The 17,396-nt window shown below is 38.3% G+C and overlaps 1 long non-coding RNA gene across 2 annotated transcripts in view; it reads left to right on the top strand.

Moving 5' to 3' along the window:
* Nucleotides 1-17,396, top strand: part of LOC137768461 (uncharacterized) — a 64,886-nt gene that overhangs the window by 7,908 nt on the left and 39,582 nt on the right. The window lies entirely within an intron of this gene.

Genomic DNA, 17,396 nt, shown 5'->3' with positions numbered 1-17,396 from the left:
ATTTGCCTGTAATTTTCCTTTCTTATAATGACTTGTCAGGTTTTAGAGTCAAGGTTATGCTAGCCTAATTCCTTACATATTTGGAAGAATTCATTGGTGAAGTCATTGGGATCTGATGATTTTTCACCTATTTTCTTGAAAATATTCTTTAGGGGTTACTAATGTATGGGTTCAATACCTGAATCACCTGTGGGTCTGTTTATATTGTCTTTTTTCTCTTTGTATTTAGTCATAGGTCTTGTTTCTTAGCATCTCTATTAACTCTTAATTGAATTGTAGAAAATATGTAATGTCACCTGATAAAATTTTAAATGTTTTTTTACTGGGAAAAAAGCACACAAATTCAGTATTCTCCATCTCAGTATATGGTATGATGCATTTTCTGGTTTGTTCAATGCTTTTAAAGAACAAAATGAATTCTGCTTTGAAATATGCATGGGCCTGAAGCATCAAAGATTTAGGTAAACAGATGAGAGTCTCAGTAAAAATTATAATGGAATGAGTTAGTATAAAGACAGAGCATATCTATATATTATACATTTGAAAAGTAAAAGACCCATAAAATTGAAATCTGTACAGGTAAAATAAAACTGTTCTCAAACTGATGCACCACAAGTTTCTGAACTGGTTCTGTTACAAAAAGAATGGAGTGAAATTAGCAAGCTTTGCTTAAACTTTTAAAATCTAAATATAATAGAAATCCAGACCTTAAAAATGTATTTATTTTCTCTACCTTATGGTGAGTCTAACAGTTCTTTTAGGGACTAATTATGAAATGTTTCAAATAAATACAAAATAAAAAAACCTCTTTCATGAATATCCTTAAGGCAAAAGTATAGAGCAAAAGTAGTTATTTTTTTCCCCACATGCCCCACAGGATTTAGTTCACTTTTATAGAACATAGTTTTTATGTTTATCTAAACGCCCAACTATTTTAAGCTGTATTTGACATGCATGGATACTCTTAATTTCTGTGTGTGTCAGAGAAGGGGGCAGGATTCTATTTCAGACCAGAGAATTTGTACTGATGCCACTAATGAACTTAAATTTTAAATTGGGCCCTTACTTTTTGCACACACACTCACACAATTTAATTATAATATGCTGTCCACAAGCTGAAATACAATAGGATGGCAATACAATGATAGAAAGGGCGTATGCTCTTTTTGCTGCACCCTCCATTTCCAGAATCTCACATTATATTTCTTAAAAACCCATTTTGCTCAAGAAGTAAGGTTTATTTACCAAGATATAATTAGAAATTAATTTTTTTTCAAAAACACCTTCTACAAGCAGACTTATTGCCTTCTTATTTGTTAGAAGTAGGAAAAGTTTTAGCTTCTATGGCTTTTTCCCTCTAGATTTTTTCTAAAAAATTTAAATGGAAGGTATTTGTAGAACGTAACAAAAATAAGTTTTTTGAAACTAAAAATGTGATTTAAAAACAAGGAAGTTGGGCTTCCCTGGTGGCGCAGTGGTTGAGAATCCACCTGCCAATGCAGGGGACACGGGTTCGAGCCCTGGTCTGGGAAGATCCCACATGCCGCGGAGCAGCTAGGCCCGTGAGCCACAACTACTGAGCCTGCGCGTCTGGAGCCTGTGCTCCGCAACAAGAGAGGCCGCGATAGTGAGAGGCCCGCGCACCACGATGAAGAGTGGCCCCCGCTCGCCACAACTAGAGAAAGCCCTCGCACAGAAATGAAGACCCAACACAGCTAAAAATAAATTAATTAATTTAAAAACAAAAACAAAAAAAACCCAAGGAAGTTAGCACATTTAGTGTTAAGGACAGAGAGCAAGTATGGAGCATGGAAAGTTGAGAAGGAGAATGTATTTTTGCCCCCAGTTATATAGCAACATTAAAATAAAGGAATGGGACTATATTTTCATATCAAATACCTAAACCAATTGCTTGTTTTGTTTTTTTTTAAATAAATTTATTTATTTATTTATGGCTGTGTTGGGTCTTCGTTTCTGTGCGAGGGCTTTCTCTAGTTGCGGCGAGTGGGGGCCACTCTTCATAGCGGTGCGCAGGCCTCTCAACTATCGCGGCCTCTCGTTGCCGAGCACAGGCTCCAGACGCGCAGGCTCAGTAATTGTGGCTCACGGGCCTAGTTGCTCCGGGGCATGTGGGATCTTCCCAGACCAGGGCTCGAACCCGTGTCCCCTGCATTGGCAGATTCTCAACCACTGCGCCACCAGGGAAGCCCCAATTGCTTGTTTTACAATTTGTTTTTAAATGGCAATAATAAATTCTTCGTTTGTAAAAATTCCCATTTATAACCGGAGCCAAGTCAAACGTGAACCACCAACTATTCCATTAAATGGCAATAATAAATTCTTCGTTTGTAAAAATTCCCATTTTTAACCGGAGCCAAGTCAAACGTGAACCACCAACTATTCCAGAATTGTAGGATCTCCATGGCCCACAGGAGATAAAAGGGAAGAAAGAAAACCTTCTTTCTAACAATCCACAGAGGCTGCTTAACTCATGGCCGGACAAGCAAATCATGTCCTCTGAATAAATAAATAAATAAATAAATAAATAAATAAATAAATAAATAAATAAATAATAAATAAATAAATAAAAGCAACCTTACATCTCCAAAGCAGTTAGCCAGCATTCTTTCAGTGAAACCAAAAGATAAGGGAGGAGAAGGGGAAGTAGTGAATCATTCCGGGTTCCCTGTAACCAGTTTATCACTCTGGTCATAAACAGGTACAGAGAGCTATCAAGTGGAATTACCAGATATTATTTTTTTAGGAGATTTAATTTCGTTCTGGTAGGCAGTTATATCTGGTTAAGCTATTTTATTTTTGATCTGCCCTTACTCTTGGAGCATAGCTCCTTCAGGCTCTCATTCCTCCTGGGCCTGAGCCATTCCTCCCTGGTGAACTCAAAATTCAGTCTTCCTGGAACCATCCAATCACTGCGTCCTTTGCTTAAAGGTTTAGCCTTTTAGAAGCTGCTTTCTGCATGGTTTCTCACAACACTTGCACTGGTTCGGGGTCAGCAAATGCATCGACGGCAGGTTATCTATAGAAGGGTGGGCTTCCTTTTCTGCACTCCCTTCTTTTTCTGGGATCTCAATCCTTCAAGTCCTGGTTGTCTTGCAGGCTCTGAACTTCATTTCTATCTCCCCAGCCCAACGAGAAAAGTGTTGCGAGCTCTGGGTTACCACTTTCTGCCCAGTTTCCATGCTCCTATACAATGAATCAGAAAGTAATTTGCAAAGAAAAAGAATGTTTGATTTAACTTCATAAGACTTAAAAACTTCTGCTTGTCAAAACGGTTCAAGTTGTATCAGAAATTGTATCTGTTTCCTAAATTTTGTTCATCCTTCCTAGAGTATACAGTTGTAGATGGGAAGTAACAGCCCAGCCAGGGACTAAATTTCCCCATCCCATTTGCCACTAAGTGTAGCCAGTGAAATATAAGTGAAAGTAATGCATGCTAACTTATGGGCCAAGATTTACAAAAGGCCAGTGTACCTCCTCCATTTTCTCTTCCCACCTCAGCTGGATGTAGATGATGATAAGGCAGGAGCTGACAGTAAAGTCACAAGATCAAAGCACCTGGATCCCAAAACCACTTCATTGAATGAGCCATTATAAATTTAGAGGCCTAGTTGTTAAATAATTTAGTCTACACTAGCTAATACATAAGGTTAAAATTATAAACTGAAAATACATGTTGTCAAAATGTATAAATTATCATAATCTGAAATGAGTTTTAAAATTCAATTAATAAAAGAGAAATATGTCAATAAATATTAGAGTAAAGGCAATTCTCAAAAGAAGGTATGACCTTCTGATTATTACCAATCAGTCCAAGGCTGATTGATGAGAGAAATATGCTGTTGATGTTGAAATATGATGTTGATTAAGTTATTTTATACTTTGAAGCAGAAATAACACCCTGACACTTTTCCCAAGGAGAAAATGAGTGTAAAAGGATGTAGCCACTGTAATGTTCATTTTATCATTATTAAAAAAATGCCAACAGAAAATAACATCAATGAGATTAACCATATATAAATTGTGCTAGTATCATAGACTCATGTTTGTAACATACTTTGAGTATTCTTTCTATGAAGAATTATTCATATGTAAATATATACATTTAACGTGTGTGTGTGTGTATGTGCACGTGGGAATGTGTGTGGAGATAGAAAGAGGGACAGAGGAATCTGCAGAGATGTTTACCAAAATGTGAACAGTGGGTATCAGTTGGGATGGTGGTCCTGCTTTCATGCTTATACCTCTTTGAACCTACATCAACACATTATCACCCAAAGTCTGTAACATACATTAGAGTTCACTCTTGGTGTTGTACATTCTGTGGGTTTGGACAAATGTTTAATGTTACATGTCTACCACTGTACCATCACAGTTTTACTGCCCTAAAAATCTTATGCTTTTTAAAGTCGGAGAATCCTTTGATTAAAGCCACGATCTCCTTCCCTCAAAAAGATGGACCTATGTGGATAACTTTGCAGGTAATGTCAGGAGTTTCAGGCTGCCTAAGAGCCCCTGCTCTAGCACAGAGAACTGCATTTAGACTCAGAACAGTAGTCCCTTCTAGGGTCTTCCCAAGGGCAAAATAGACTAATTATCTTATGTACCAATGATCTTCTTGGGTGTCTCTCAGAACATTTTAGATGCCAGAAGGGAAATATTTCTACATTGCAATTTCCGTGTAACGTTTGCTCACAATGATAAATTATCCTTTAAAAATTATTATCATATCAAATAGATAAAAACTAGTTTGCCTGGATAAGAAAGATAACATGGAAACTTTTCTTTCTCCTACTTTCTTCACCTATCACGTAGCTTTCAAGAACAGTGACCTTTCTTCTATTGATATTTCTGGCAGAAATCTTGGAAAACTGAGTCTAACTTTAAGCATTCCCAGCAATAGATAAATCATTATTACAAAGTGAAATAGTCACTTTGAAATTGAGACTTGGATACGTCTGCTCATTACGTGGATAAAAGTTTTGGGGTATGTTTGCTTTAATATGATTCCAGCATATTCTGGTGGCTTATTTTTTGTTTTCATTCATCTCCTCTGCCAAAATTATAATTTTAATTAATTTGTTTGCAAATTCATGTCTTCTGGAGACCCTGTCTCCTAAACACCATCCTCCTCTTTCACCATATTCTCCTTCCCTTTCTTACTCAGGTCACAGTGTAGTTCGCTCACCTTTTTAAATGTCATGCTCCTGTCATTCCCTGGGTCTCCACCCACATATGTTGTTTTTAGAGCAACACATGTTTAGAATGTTCTTTCTCTTCTTTTAACTCTGCTAAATTCATGTCGTCTGTAGTAAGCAGAATGTCAGGCATTAAAAATGGCAGTATCCTGACCTCCAGAACCTGTGTGTGTGTGCATGCTAAGGTGTAATTAAGTTGCAGATAGAATTACAGTTGCTAATCAGCCGACCTTAATTAGCCTGGATTATCTAGGTGGGCCCAGTGTAATCAGAAGTGTCCTTAAAAGTGGACAAGAGAGGAGAAAGAGGAGAGTCAGAGGATAATGTGGCTCTAAAGAAAGGTGCACGAAGAGAGATGCAGTGTTGCTGGTGTTAACTACAGAGGGAGGGAACCATGAGCCAAGGATGAGAGCAGCCTGTAGGGGCTGGAAAGGGTGAGGAAACAGATCCTCTCTTAGAGTCTCCAGGAAAGAATAGAGTCCTGCTGATGCTTTGATTTTTATCTAGTGAGATCTGTGTCGAAATTCTATCCTACCGAACTGTATGATAAAACATTATGTAAGATAAAACACTATGTTTGTGTAATTTGTTACAGCAGCAATAGAAAGCTAATACATCATCCTTCAGATTGCAAGCTGAAAAATCACTTCTTGATTTCCCCCAGCTACTCAGGTTCCCCTCTTAGGCACTTTATTAGCACAGCACTTATTCTTTTTAGCACTTTAAAGCATGTAAAATACCCATAACAAAATGTTTTGTTTTCTTGTTTGCTTATTGTTGTTTTCTTCCCCTGCTGGGGTGTGAACTCCAGGGTGTGGTCCTTGTCTTTCTTTTGCCTGCCACAGAGTAGGTGTCATAAGTGTGTGTTCAAGGATGGACTCTCCCTTTTCTTCCCTACATGTGCATACATCCAGAGGAAATCGGGTAAGTTCCCTCGAACAAAATCGTGGGACAAAGAGAGTCACCTTCCATTTAGTAATATGGTGACATTCACATGGTGTTTCACTTGCCTCGGTCATCAGTTCGAAAAGTGTAGTCCCCTGACCAGCGGCGTCAGCATTGCCTGGGAACCGCTTAATTAGGGTCAATCCCAGCAACGGGTGTCTAGGTGATGCTGATACACTAACCGCTGAGAACTACTGCTTCAGGCCCGAGGGCTTTAGGAACTGCTCACAGAATTTCCGACTGAAGAGGTCTGAAGTGGGGCCCAAGAATTTTCCTACCAAATTCTGGCGCTGCCAGTGCTGTGACCTCACCGTGCGTACAACTGACCTAGCCCATGAGTAGGCCAGGGAATTTCTGTCGGTGGAATTTGACCAGCAGAGATCTCACAACTTAAAGAGGCTTTATCACTTACTGCAAAGTGTGGTCTGTGTGCCGTTGTGGGAAGCATGCAGTCTTAGCCGGAGGTGACTCCTGGAGGAGACAGTATGTCTCTCACAGAAAACAAAGCCCTTACCCTTGACTTGGAGTGCACTCTTTGTCCCAGGCCTGAGGAATGTAAAAGAGATTAGCAAAGCTATCTCAAGCCAGGAGACCTCAGGGAACTGAGAGTCCTGGTTGTTCCTTATGGCTGGGGGCTGTGTGTGTGCCTGGTTAAGGGAAGATAATGTTCAAGGATGGTCTTTGTAAACTTGTTGACGTCCATGGTGGTGAATGAACTGAGATGATAAGAAATTCTATGGGTTCATTGTCTAATAAGGAGTTCCTCTTCTGTCTATATAAGATTCAGTAAATTCTAAATAAAGTGCCTTGCAACCATCAGTTGTCTTGGTCCTTCTGACCCCATACTCACGGTGCTATTCAGTCCCTTACCCCTTCTCCGTGGGGACCTGGAAGACCCCCTGCGGTGGCTGGACCGTCGCATGCCGTCCTTAACCAGAGACTGTCACTGTCTGTAGAGCAAAATAATATGGCCCCTTATAAAGTCCAGCTTAGATCCAAATTAACAGTGATAGGCAATTAGATTGAACAATCCAACTGAAATATGTAACAGTATCTAGTTTTCACTGGTACATAGTTAAAGTTGCATGATTTTTCTAAAATAGCAATAGTCCTTGCAAAAATAAATGAATAGTGACTGTAAACCAGTTTACTTTTCTCTAAAACTTACTGCATAATTACTTTCCTAAGAATGAATGTAAAATTCCCTGATGTTGTTATATTTCTGACATAGTGACAGCAATCACTTATAAAATATTTAGTAATGTGCTTTAACAACTAGGAAAAACAACTTACGTAAATTACACTTTAAGGAATGATTTGGTTTAATGAAAGATTAATAGAGTTTATAGATTGTTTTGAAGTCAGCCTTCACTTGAATGTTTCTATACTAGGAATGACTATGGCGCCAGTCTTGTGGAGGGAGGATCCTTGTGGAGGGAGGGTCCTTGTGGAAGGTTATTGTCTTAAATCAACATGCCAGTGCTGTGAGGCTGGTGAGACAACACTCCAACACCCACAGTGACGCATGATGGCCTCTTAGACTGATTTCAAGGTGCCAATGGGATCCCTCTGTCCTTTATTCACCTGCCTTCTACAGGGAACAAGTCCTTACATTTCACAGTTGAGGGATCCAATGCTCAAAATGTCAATGACCTGGGACAGGTATCAGATTGCTTTCCACCCTCTGATAATAGATTCCATTTGAAAGAGGATGGAGTGAGAGCCTACAAGAAGAGCACACCTCCAGGGAAAGCTGGGAGACAGAAAGTAAACAGAGGAGAATAAAAACATAACTAGGCATGAAAATGCTGGGAAATGGAAGGGCTTAGCTGACAAACTTGAGCATTTTGAAACAACTTGTGATTGGCTTATGGTGACACTAAGGATGTCGCCTTAGGGTGGGAAGTTAAGAATAGGATTATTAAAAAGCATGCAAGTTAAAATGAAGCAGTTATTAACTCAAGAGAAAATATAAACATGATACATCTGTCTTTAATGAACAATATTTACAAAGTTATGCCAATATATAACATGGTTTTCTATAACTGAAATGATATAATTGTATTGGCTCGGAAGAGCGGGGAGAGTGGGCATGTGTAATTGGGCTATATCCACCGCATATCATTTAGAAATATGAAAACAAATTCAGCAGCATAACCAAGAGCAACCACACAGCTGAAAGTGTTCAAAGTGATTGCTCTGCAGAGTGGAAATAGGGAGAGCAAGGGGCAGGGTGCAGATGCTTTTATAAACATGTTTTAAAAATATGTTCATGTATTCATAAAATGAGAAGGAACACCTTAAAATAAAGACTATCATGTTTTATTTCTTTGTTTTGAATATTTCAAAGGTGACTTGCAAATTTATTCCGCTTTCACTTTTAGAAGGAGTATTTCATCATTAATTTAAAAAAAAGATTATCAACAACAAAACTCAATCAGATATCTTTAACCTTGGGTGTTGAACTCTGGCGCTGCTGCCTCACAGAGCTGTGTGAGTTTGGGCAGGTCATCTTGTCTCACTTCTCTGAACGTTAGTATCCTTATCTGTAAGAGTTACTGTGAGGTTTAAATACAATTATGCCTGTAAAGCACTTGGAAGTTGCCTGGCACGTGCTTACTTCAGTCACTCCACTCTTGATCCATCCCTTCCAGTTTTCTGAAACTTATGTCACACACACAGAAACAGCTTTTAAGTCCATGTCCATAAGTACAAAAAGCTCTTATGTGACTTTGTAGTATCATTAGCCATATTTTCATTGCGTTTATATTTACAGCATCTGTTTTATTATCTGTTTTATTGCAGTCTCCCTCAATGCCTTCTAGTTCTATGGCCCTAGCTTCTTCGTCTCTTTTGATAGTTTCTCCTTCTGGAAGCACTTTCCTAGGGACTCTTATCATTCTACAACTTCACGCCAGATGGCCATATCTACTTTCATGGTGTTAACAACCACACACTGACAACTTCCAAGTTTGTATTTCCAGCACAGACCACTCGTCTGACTTCCAGACGTGTATATCCAACTACCTATCTGATATCTCCTTTGGGATGAATCCAGGTGTACCTCAAACTCAACCTCTCTGAAACCAAACTCCTAATCTACTTCCCCTAAGTGTTCTCTCCCACTGTTTCCTAATTTCATGAACAGTACTTTAACCATCCAGTTAACACATCCAGAAACCTAGCAGTTCCTTGATACATCACACTTTGGAAATTATATCTTGCCCAAACCCCAAATCCAGTCTGTCAACACAGACTATTGATTTTACACCCTAAATCTCTCTCAAATCCCTCTCCTCTCGTCCTCCACCACCACTACCAATCCCACTCTAGCCCATGCCACTCCACACCTATACCATACCAGCTTTCTAACTATCTTACACATATCCCCTCTTGCACCATAGAATCCATTTCCCACAGAACATCCCAAATTGTTGGCCTTTTGTCACTGTCCCTTCCTCTGGCATCAGGAGCTTTCAAAGCATATTTTGTTGAATAAATGAGTATTTATTTATCTGGGGCCTACTTAAGCACTTATGAATCATATGCATATATTAAATACAATATATACACGTATATAAACTGTGAAGCAGGACTTAACAACATTTGGTAATGTTGACGTGAATACTTTAGAAGTAAATTCCACTAAGTGTGAAAAGCTCTTCCACCTTTTGAGGGAAAACAAATTAGATTCAAATGTATGGGAAAACAGAGAGAAAGATAAGTTTCAATAGGAGAGGGTCAGCCTTTGACCCTTGCATTGCTATTTGTAACAGTGTTTCTGGGTTTTTTCGTGCAGGGAAATGTGGTTTTGGTGGGTTTTTTGGCTTAGATTTCTACCTTTATCCCTTTGGGTTTCTGAAGTAGCTATTTAAGGTGTTTGATGTTAAGGCAAAAATAATTGATTTTCTGTGGTAAAAGAGAGAACGCGTTCATTAGTTTAACTCTGGAGAGGATTAGAGTTCAACCACACATGATGAGCTGGCAAATGATCAAGACACATAGCATAACGAACAATGGGAAAGTCTAAGAAAAGAGAAAGAGGAGCCATAAATGGCAGGGGTCAGGGTCTAGGCACCCGGCCATGTGAGAGGAGGGGAGGAAGAATCTGAGTCTAGTTGGATCACAGGAGACTGCAACATACTACGTGGTTGAAGGGCAGAGTCTGGAGGACCCACTTGAAAGCAGAGTTTATGGGAACTGTGAAACAATTATTCCATTATGCTCCACTCTGAGCAAACCTAGAATATTCCACTTTTCAAGAGAAGCAGGATGTGGGAAATGTGTGTGGGAGTTGGAAGGAAGTCCACAAACATGAATAAATGCTGAGAACATTAAATCTGTATGGATTATTTCCACATGAAAATTGTGAAGTTTACAAAAAGGAAGGTGAGCTCTTTTGGAGCTAAACCCTCCTGTTTTTAGAAGGAACCTCTCCTAAAATCACTTGTAGTAAATCCTTAAAGAAGCATTCCTTCAAAGTCCTAGTCTGCTAGACTATATGGGTTTTGCTGAGGGACCTCACTGGAGGGAGTGAATGCCAGAGCTCTATGCTATGGAAGAGCTGCTGGGATAAGACCATTGTTCAACATGGCATCTATCTGTGTACAGGGGGTTTGGCTGTAATGAATGGATAGAGTGTGGGATGATTATTGCTCATTTTGCTGGTACCGTTCAAAAGACATGGCTGAGAGATTAGTGTTTTGGTTATTCTGTGGATCCAGAGGATCTGAGAAAATATGTGAGTCATGAAAAAAAAATGTTGGCCCAAATCTGACTTTTAATGATGTCTCTTTTTTTATGTCAATATATTATACTGACTAGGATTTGGTAGAAGATGGAAAAGCTTTGACTTCCTTAGTCTGGCTACACAGGGGCTTTCTGGGCAGAGACATGGAATAAACTTGAAAAGGATGAGACAGGGCAAAATCTGAAATGAGAGGTTGGTCATTCCGTGAAATGAGGCTCCTCATTTTCCTTTATTTTTAATATCTATCTTGAGAATATTTTTCAGTTTTTATACTATGACAGAATAGAATGACTCCCTCCCCCACCGCCCCCTACTCCAGATTATACAACGATTTCTATGTCTTTTCTGGTTGTATTAAATTTCTGACAACACAATCCAACCAATCCACCAGTTGCAGGACACTGTATTGTGTGACTGATGTTACATTAGGACATTGGGAAACATGTGCTATAGTGGAAGGCCATGCTGTGATGCAGGGTATGTGGGGAAGGGGCCCAAAAGGCAAGAGACAATGACCTATCCCTGAGACCCAGATGCCATTCTATGCCTTTTGGAACCCTTCTTTTTTTAGCATAACTATTTTAATTAGCAAAAGATCTATCATAACAGTTTTGCTTACTAAACATGAAGTTTCAGCCCTTGTGTAGTGTATAGTTATGAAATCAGACATTGGCCAATTTCTCAGAGGTTGGTGGAGATCTAAATTCATAAGGGGTCTCAACAGTGCCCTTGAGTTTGTTTGCCCCTAATCACAGTTTGCATTTTATCTTTCATCACACTTTGCAGAGGAATCCATAGTTTGTATTAACCAGGGTTCTCTTGGTCACAATTCAAATGAACTTAAAACAAAAAATTGTTAGCTCACTTAACCAGAAAGTCCAGGAATGATGCCTTCAGGGCCAACTGTATCGAGAGTTTCAAATCTTTAACACTCTGTCTTCCCCTCCATGTCATGTTTCTGTTTGTCTCTTCTCTCTGCATGATGGTCTCTTTACTTTTTGTTACAGTTTTCTCCATGTGGCCAGAGAAGATGGCCACTTGAAACCACAACTTCACACCATCCTGGTTTGACAACCAGTAGAAAGAAAGCAGCATTCTTCTCTGCAGCTTTATATGAATCCCAGGCAGGACTCTCCTTGGCCCTGCTTGCAAAATATGCTTCTCTTTCTATTCAGTGTGTCCAGGGGAATGGAGTACTGGGACTGACCATTACTAAAGCATAACTGATATCTCATCAGAGACATAGAATGGAGGAAGTAATTTCCAAGGAATCAGAGGATGGGAGGAGGTTAAGTCTGCTAAACAGTAGAAACTACAGATGCTGCAGTTTGATGCATAAGTTGTCTCTCATTAGAACTCTTCTGAGGCTAAATATCTAGGTAGCTTATAAGCTCTCTGACATTCTACAATGATTTAATTTGTATGCTGGCTAATTTTAAATGTCAACTTGACTGGGCCATGGGGTGCACAGATATTTTCTTAAACATATTCACTGAGTGAAGCAGATTGCCCTCCCCAATGTTGGTGGGCCTCATCCAATCTGTTGAAGGCCTGAATAGAACAAAAAACAGAGTAAGGGAAAATTCATTCTCTCTGCTTGACTGTCTTTGAGCTGGGACATCCACTTCTTCTGCCTTCAGTGCTCCTGAGTTCATTGGAGCTCCTAGGTCTCCAGATTGCCAAATGCAGATCCTGGGGCTTCTTAGACACCATAATCCCATGAGCAACCCTCCACTCTGTATAAATATGTGTTATATATATGTGTGTTATATATATGTTAACTATATATATATATATATAATATATATACAATTAGGGATATTTGGGTGGCAGAGGGGAGAAGGGGTATCTGGACTACAAAATCAAGTTTTATGTCTTATGGCTTAGCTTCATTTTGGGGGATATTTTTTCCCATCTTCAGATCCCAGAAGGTTCACTGTTGTCTTTGGTGGGATGACTATTAAAAACTAAGTGAGAGATTTTTGTTTTGAGTTTATGCTTCAAAATGCAATTTTAGATATTATACCAGGCAAAAGAATAAACTCTACCAAATAGCATAAATTGTTGAAAAATTTTCATACCTCCTATATGATGTGATATGATTAAAATTCACATTGCTTTTCCTACGAACTCAAGAGAAACACAGAGGAGAAATCCAACGCATTAATATTCCATGAATATTGGGGATAGGTAAATCTAGCAATTTCCTTTCAACTATGTGCTCAGATTAGAATAATATCATGTAGAAAAGACAATTATGCTTTAAACTTATAACCCATGAAAATGAGTAAATTATAAACTTGGCAAATACATTTTCCAATTTTTAAAAGATGTTTAAAAATGAATTCAGAAGGGCATCAGTGGAAAAATAGAGGAAACAACTCTTACCTTGTGACAAAATAGGAGATAAATAATTTTAAAATGTTGCAGCGCCATATTACCAATACCTCTTTCATGACTTTTATTAACATGCCCCTCTTGAATGTGTCTGTATAAAGTTTCTTGTAAGTTTGATCTGAGGATCAGATTTGGTGTCACTTCTAGAATTACACAGGAATGGGTAGAGTTGGCTGATTTGATTTTTCCAGACAGGCTGACTTGTTTTTTGGGGGTTTTTTTGTTCTCCCTAATGAGAAAAGAAAAATAAAACATACTTTTTGGTTACAAAAGTTAACCATATACCAGAAACATAGGGTGTTATATTTCCTGTTGCAATTTTTAGAACATGGATATGCAATTTAATATTTAAGATTCTTAGTTCATCAGGCTAATTACAATTTATACCCATGTACATTGTACTGCAGTTCTAATTAATTGATAGAATACTAGGTAGAACAGTTCTTACCATACTAATTTTGGTCATCAACTGAAATTAAAGAGAAAAACAAGCAAACATTGAACTTCCTGAGCAATTACGGAAATGATATCTGAGTAATATATCTCAGGTCAAGTGATTAAGCCAATCCAATCCATAAATTGGGGGATTATCTAAATAATTCAAACTGACCTGCCTTTAATTTTATAAATGGAATTTAGGGACCGATTTTCTCAAATCAGAGTTGCACTCTAATCTTTACTGCCTAAAGTCATCCAACTGAATTTGCTTCCCCTTGTACTCTATAGACCTGACAGAATTGGGACTCCGGAGGGCACCTATTTTCATTCAGTGTGTCAGACTGCATAACAATGGTCTTGTCAGTGTAACAAGCTGAAAGAAAAGCATCTTTAAATGCATGCCAGTCCCCTGGATTGCTAAATTGACTGAATTTGATATACTGAAAAATGTCCTCCCTTTTTCCATGTGGGGAAAAGATGGCAGATGGCAAACAAAAAGGGCAGGGAACATAAAAAGGGAAAGTTCCTCCCGAACTATCTGGAATGAAAGCTTCCCTGACTGAAGGATTCTGTGGCTAGAAAAGTGAGAGTGTGGCATTCCACATGCCAAGACCCACGTGCACACCCACAACGAGTTGTTGGTCTTCACTCAGGTGGTAGAGGCCTTGAGCAAATTGCATGAACTCTATTAGGCCAGGAACTCTAGGCTTCTCAAATTATAGTACATCCCTCTTCCCACTCTCACCCCTCAGCAAATTTTATATATGTCCAAGATTAAATGATATCCTTAGATCAACAAGATACAATCAGCTAATTTTTTTTTAACATATAAGAGCTTTGGTTTTTGCTTTGGTTTCTTTAGTTTGGTCATCAATTTTATAAGAACTTCAAGAGAACAGTTAAATAAATAAGTAATATAAAGCATAATGTATTGAATGAATTTTTAAAGTTAAACCTGAGATGATGAAGATAGTTTCTATCTGTAGGTGCGTCATTTCTGGCAAACCTCCATACCCTCTGAAGTGCACATTAACTCTCTGGCCATAAGGAATGTATTGATGGATAAACTGAGAAGCACTGGAATAAACTGAAAGATCCCTTTAGTTCTACTCTCAAAGAGAATTAGAGGGTTTTGTCTCTAAATCTCACAGCAGAGTGGTACATTTTACATTTGAAAGAGCCACTGGAAGCCTATACTTCCATGCTCTTACTTTAAAAAAAAGTCCTGATATTGCCTCTATCTGGCCAATTTCGGGTGCTCCTGTTTGAGTTCTCTCACAACTATACTAAGATATGAGAAAAGCTAAATAGCTTTGAACAATAACTTGATACTATTCTTTAGTCGTTTTGTTTTAAAATAATTTCAGATTTACCGAGGAGTTGCAAAAATAGAATAGAGTTCCCATATACCCTGTCATCCAGTTTTCCCTAATGTCAACATTTTACGTAATTATGATACATTTATCAAAACTAAGAAATTAACATTAGTACAATACTATTAAATTACAGACTTCATTCAGATTTCCCTAGTTATTTCGCCAATGACCTTTTTCTGTTCCAGGATCCAATTGCATTTAGGGGCTATGAATTTTTGCTTTCCCCTTTTTATAAATAACACAACGGACACAACATTACTATTAAAATTTTTGATCTTTCACGATTATCAAAGGCTATTAATAGCTTCCTATTCTTTTAAAAAGTAGTGTTAAATTCTTGCATTAAATAGGCTGAACTGCTTGAAGTCAATAAGAAATTTATTGAGAGAAATTTTAAAACTTGAGTATCGCAAGAAGGTGGGTTTAAAAACAAACTATAGCCATTTCAAGACAGCATACAATCTCTTTCCATCTAGCAAAATCCTTTTCACCTAAGAAATGATTTTCTAATCGGCTAGATCTGATTTCACTACAGAAAAGCTCTGAATTTTTGTTAGGAATTTTTCAGCCCACTTACAGCTCACACTAGCCCTCTCTTATGAAACAAATAGATTTTGAGGTGCTTGGAGGCAAGGACCTGTTCTTATCCATTTTTGTATCCTTAACATTACCTTAAACTTGATAAATATTTGTAGAATTAATGAACATGTGAAATTTCCTAGGATCTTCAGGCTGGAGAGAATTTGAAAACTTGACACTTTCAGGTTAATTAGACTCCAGAGCCTTCACCTCTGACTGCCTCTGGGATGTTTTGGTGTAGATAGTGTCAAAGAGGTTGATAGGTGATGCATTATAGACAGCTTCATGGAAATGTCATGAACCCTTGTAGAATACTTACTGCCAGGAAACTTGCCAAGTTTAAAATGTCTGTTTCTTTTTTCTGAAAGAACAAGAGCCCTTATCTTCTTATGAATGTGCAATCAAAATATTATAGAGAAGCCAAGATATTACATGAAGCTTTGGGCATATCCTGCTTAGTTGTAAGCAATGTCCTGGTAATGAAGGTATCATTCAAAAAGCAATCATTCTGGGGCTCTAAATGCTGATGTGTACAGTGTACTAGGACCGAATATGCCCAGCGATCACTCTATGATCTCAGAGTACCTGGGTTTTTTTGTCATCTTTCCCTCTCAGCTCTGGAAAATTTATTGACAGACTAAATATGTTTGTATATTCTCTTGATATTACATACAAATAGCTGTTTATATATTTTGTATATAAAATATTAATAACCTGCAGTACCAAAAGAATTTAAGTAGGAATGCCTTCATATAACTGTAAACAAAGAATGCCTGCCAAGCTGAAAAAAATTAATGATTTTTGTTTTGTTTTGTTTTGTTTCTCTTCAAGCCTAAGACACTTGAAAGTCAGAATAGGTTGTTGTCAAGGCTAATTCCAAAATTTAAATCTTGTGGGCATCAGTTTCTTATAAGTCTATCTTGTCCAGGCAGAATGTCAGCTGTGTTATAGTGTGATCTGGGCCTCATATGTCATATATTGCCCAAAACACTGAGAAGACAGCCGTGGGAGAGGGACCATGGGTCCATATTGCTGCTTGAAAGATTGTGGTGTTGGCCATGACCCTGAAACTCTGGGCTATGCAAGCAGCCAGCCCCATCATTTCTACTCTGTTAGAGGCTGTTCCCAGGGAAGAGTCTACCTGGGATGACTCAGTAGGAGGTGAACATACCAGTTTGCCCATACAGGATCTTAATAAGCATTGTTGGTTTGATTGGTTTTATGTGGTAGAATTCAAAGGAGAATTGGGCATAGTTTAGATCAGGAGCGGACAAACTTTTTCCATGAAGCACTAGATAGTAAATACATTCAGCATTGCAGATCTCTCTCAGTACTACTCAACTCTGCCCTTGTAGCTTGAAAGCAGACAGATAATACATAAACAAATGTGTCATTGTGTTCCAATAAAACTATATTTATAAAAATAGGTGAAAGAGGGGTGCATTTGGCCTTGGGCTATACTTTGCCAACTTAGTTTAAAATAAAAATATGTTCTGGGTCTTTCCTAGGGCAAACCCACATTTGGAACAAACTTAAATGGATTTAGACTCCTTAAAAGAACACCTATGCTAATCACACCTTGCTGTTTTGCTCTGCACTAACTGCCTCCAGGATCTTATGTCTCAGAAGGAGATTCAGGTTGGATATTTGCAGATGGTCTCCTAACATACAGCTAGCATATTGCATATGAAGGAA

The sequence above is a fragment of the Eschrichtius robustus genome, chromosome 8, assembly GCF_028021215.1.
Source record: "Eschrichtius robustus isolate mEscRob2 chromosome 8, mEscRob2.pri, whole genome shotgun sequence".
Classification (NCBI taxonomy): domain Eukaryota; kingdom Metazoa; phylum Chordata; class Mammalia; order Artiodactyla; family Eschrichtiidae; genus Eschrichtius; species Eschrichtius robustus.
The sequence above is the reverse complement of the archived record's forward strand: the minus strand, read 5'-3'. Positions and strand labels throughout refer to the sequence as shown.